Below are 3,360 nucleotides of genomic sequence, written 5' to 3' on the forward strand. Positions count from 1 at the left end.
CCCCCATCCCTCTGACTGTGTTGGGCTCAGATGGAAAGGGAAGGTCTCAGAAACGAGAGCTCTCTGCATTCAATCCAGCCCAGCCAGGACCACAGACATCAGGGCAGGGCAAGGGCAGCCAGAGTGCTGTGAGGAGCCAGGTTTTCACCTTGGAGCTATGGCTGGCACAGAAGCCCCCGTGCCCACGGTGAGAGGAATGAAGGTGGGGAGGAGTGAACCTCACGCAGACCCAGCCATGCCCGTGAGTCACAGAGCATGGCCTGCCTGGTGCAGAGTATTGCCCTGTGGAGTAACGAGCACTGCCCTGCAGAGGAGGAATGCAGGGAGGCCCGAGACAGAGCGGAAGCTGTCTTCCCACTGCCACTCCAGCTGCCAGGGCACCACTCCCTTTCTTTCCATTGTTGGCTAGCTGTGAGAATGACCCTGCCTTGAGCTCCATCTGGCTATATGCATCTTGCTTGCATGACCTCATTAAGTCTCCATGACAACCTATTACTATCCCCACTCTATTGATGATGAAGCCAAGGCCCAGTGGCCCACCATCTTGGCTTACCTGGGACTACAGGGATTCCTGTGATGTGGGACTTCCAGTGCTAACGCTGGAATCGTCCTGAGCCAAGAGAGAAAAGTTGGTTACCTGGATTAGAGGACCTTACACCAGTCACATGGCTAGCCCTTAGTAGGTGATAAGGTTTGGTTGTGTCTCCACCCAAATCTCATCTTGAATTGTAGCTCCCATAATTCCCACATGTCGTGGGAGGGACCAAGTGGGAGGTAGTTGAATCATGGGAGCAAGTTTTTCCCATGCTGTTCTTGTGATAGTGAATAAGTCTCATAAGATCTGATGGTTTTATAAAGGGCAGTTCCCCTGCACACGGTCTCTCTTGCCTGCTGCCATGTAAGATGTCTTGCTTCCCCTTCACTTTCTGCCATGATCATGAGGCCTCCCCAGCCATGTGGAACTCTGAGTCAAGTAAACCTCTTTATATAAATTACCCAGTCCTGGGTATGTCTTTATTAGCAGCATGAGACTAAGCTAATACAGTAGGGCCAGTATGCAACCCTGCAATCAGATCCAGCTCTCTTGGCGTCTCTGCAGGAACTATCCTTGAACGGAAGTAACTCAGGCAGACATGAAATTTCTCTGCCCCACCTCCCGCTTCCTGCAAATCCCTTGAGAAGGAACAGCCAGACTCACCCAGAGAGTCAAGACAGCAAAAATCTGTCATGCTTCCTGGCAGCCCTGTTTCACAGCGTAGGTAAACTGAGGCCTCCCGAGGTCAAATCAGTCCCTTGAGGCCTGTGACCACATGTGTCTGGACCCACATGTTCCTGGGGTCTGGAACTTACTTTGGAATATTTGGAATTATTTGTGGGAAAAAGGAACACTGTTGCTCGGGTTTCATCTGGGGCGCAAACATGGATGCAACCTACACAGTCATTTTGTAAAATTCCTAGGCTCAAAACAAACAGTGAAGGAAACATGGCTCTGTGTCCGGGTACAGGAGGCCCGTCTCGGTGAACCTCACTCATGTGAAACTGCCAGTCCCCCATGGGAGGTGGAGTGGGAAAAGGAAGTTGACGAGGCGGGTGGGGCCCAGCAGAGACACTGGAAAAAGGGACAGCTCAGGCCACAGGGCTGCTTCTAGTGGACAGCACCCAGCAACTCACAGACACCACATCAAAGCTTTGAAAAATGATCATTGCCAGCATCCTGTCCACAGACAGGATGACACTGTCAGCTCTTCTGTGGGGCTCGCCAGACCCCTGCCCATCACTGTCAGACACAGCACCTTGTTTATCTGTACCTGAAAGCAAATAAATTAGATAAAAACTATTGATGGGTGGACATCAGCTCAGTGTCAGTGTCTGTAAACTGCTGTGTCTGGGGCAACAGGGACTGGGACCTGGGGCTGGGAAGAGGCTGCTCCACAGGGCAGAGGTAGCCCCTGTTGTCAGCGAGGGGAACCTGCAGCTGGGACCTGAGGGAGGTTGTTTGACAGCTGGTTGCAGGGAAGGTGGGGTGCAGGCTTCAGAACATTTGGGGACTCTGAGAAAGGTAGGTTCAATGTCCACTGGTACCCAAGTCTTTGTGGGGTATTAAAATGGAAGAACGGAGTTTTCCAACAGGCCAGCACCACACAAGGCTTTCTAGTCCTTTTATTCCCTGCCATTCCTCCAGGGAAGAGCAGTTTTTGGCCAGTGTTCCCAGCTCAGAGGTGACTGAGCCCCTGGCCCCGAGGCCTCTGTTTCAGCCCCTTGCTCTGGTGACCTGGAAGTTGGGGGTTGGTGTTGGGGAACTTGTCTGAGTGACCTGAAAGTCCCATCACTGCCCTGAGCCTCGTGTCTTCCTCTGCAAATGGGCTCCTGAGCCCAAGGCCTGTGAGTCCTCAGCCCTCCATGCCCAGGGCTGCCCCCTCAAGCACAGGTTGGTGGGAGTGAACTTAATTTCAGCTTTGGAGCCCAAGTGGCTGAAGTACCCCCAGGGAAAGCTCTGGGAAGCCTGGAATTTCAGCAGATATTCCTGACTGTGCCATTTTCCCAAGATACTGAGTCCTTCAGGTAGGAGCTTGGGCTCCCTGGATGGCCCCTGGGGTGTAGGGCTGCCGGTGGGGAAAATCTTCCAGGCCTTCCCTGCTTGGCCGGGGCAGCTCCTGCCGCTGTTCCACATATCGGGGCTCCCAGCGCAAGTCCACCTGAAGAACAGCATCTGCTGATTTCTCAGGTTTGAGGGCTCAGAGTCAAAATGAAGCAGCATGGGCTTTGGAATCGGGTAGATCCTGCTCTGCCACCACCAGGCACCTGGGAGACCTGGAGCTTCTCTGAGACCATGTTCCTCATCTATAAAATGGAGATGCAAGGCCATCTCTGAAGGGTGCAGGTGATTAAGCCAGTGTGTGGAGAGCACGTTGCAGGCAACCACTTGTGCCAGCCTCTGGACACATGGATGCCAGCTTATCATGGAGATCAGAGGGACCAGTAGGGACCAAGGGGAGGCAGGAGCGGCATCTTAGCCTAGCCCCCAGGAGCAGCAGCGGAATGACCTGGGTGGCTCATTTGAGAGGTGGTCCTGGGGGGCTAGAGTGCAGCGGGTGGGAGGAGTGAGGCAGGAATGGAGGGAGGGGAGCCCACCGAGGGACAGGACTTCAAGGTCAGACGGTACTGATTTCAAATCCCATCCCTGCCACTTGCCAGTGTTGTACACACTTGCACACATTCCCTGGAAAACTCAGATCCCCTGGAGTGGGAGGGATGTGTTGGCGGGAGGGGACAGTCCGGGGTGCTGAAGGAAGATTCTCTGGGTGGAGACGCTGACCCCCAGGGCTGGGACAGTTCTCAGGAAAGTGTTCAGGAGTGAGC

This window comes from Macaca nemestrina, chromosome 15 (assembly GCF_043159975.1).
Source record: "Macaca nemestrina isolate mMacNem1 chromosome 15, mMacNem.hap1, whole genome shotgun sequence".
NCBI lineage: Eukaryota > Metazoa > Chordata > Mammalia > Primates > Cercopithecidae > Macaca > Macaca nemestrina.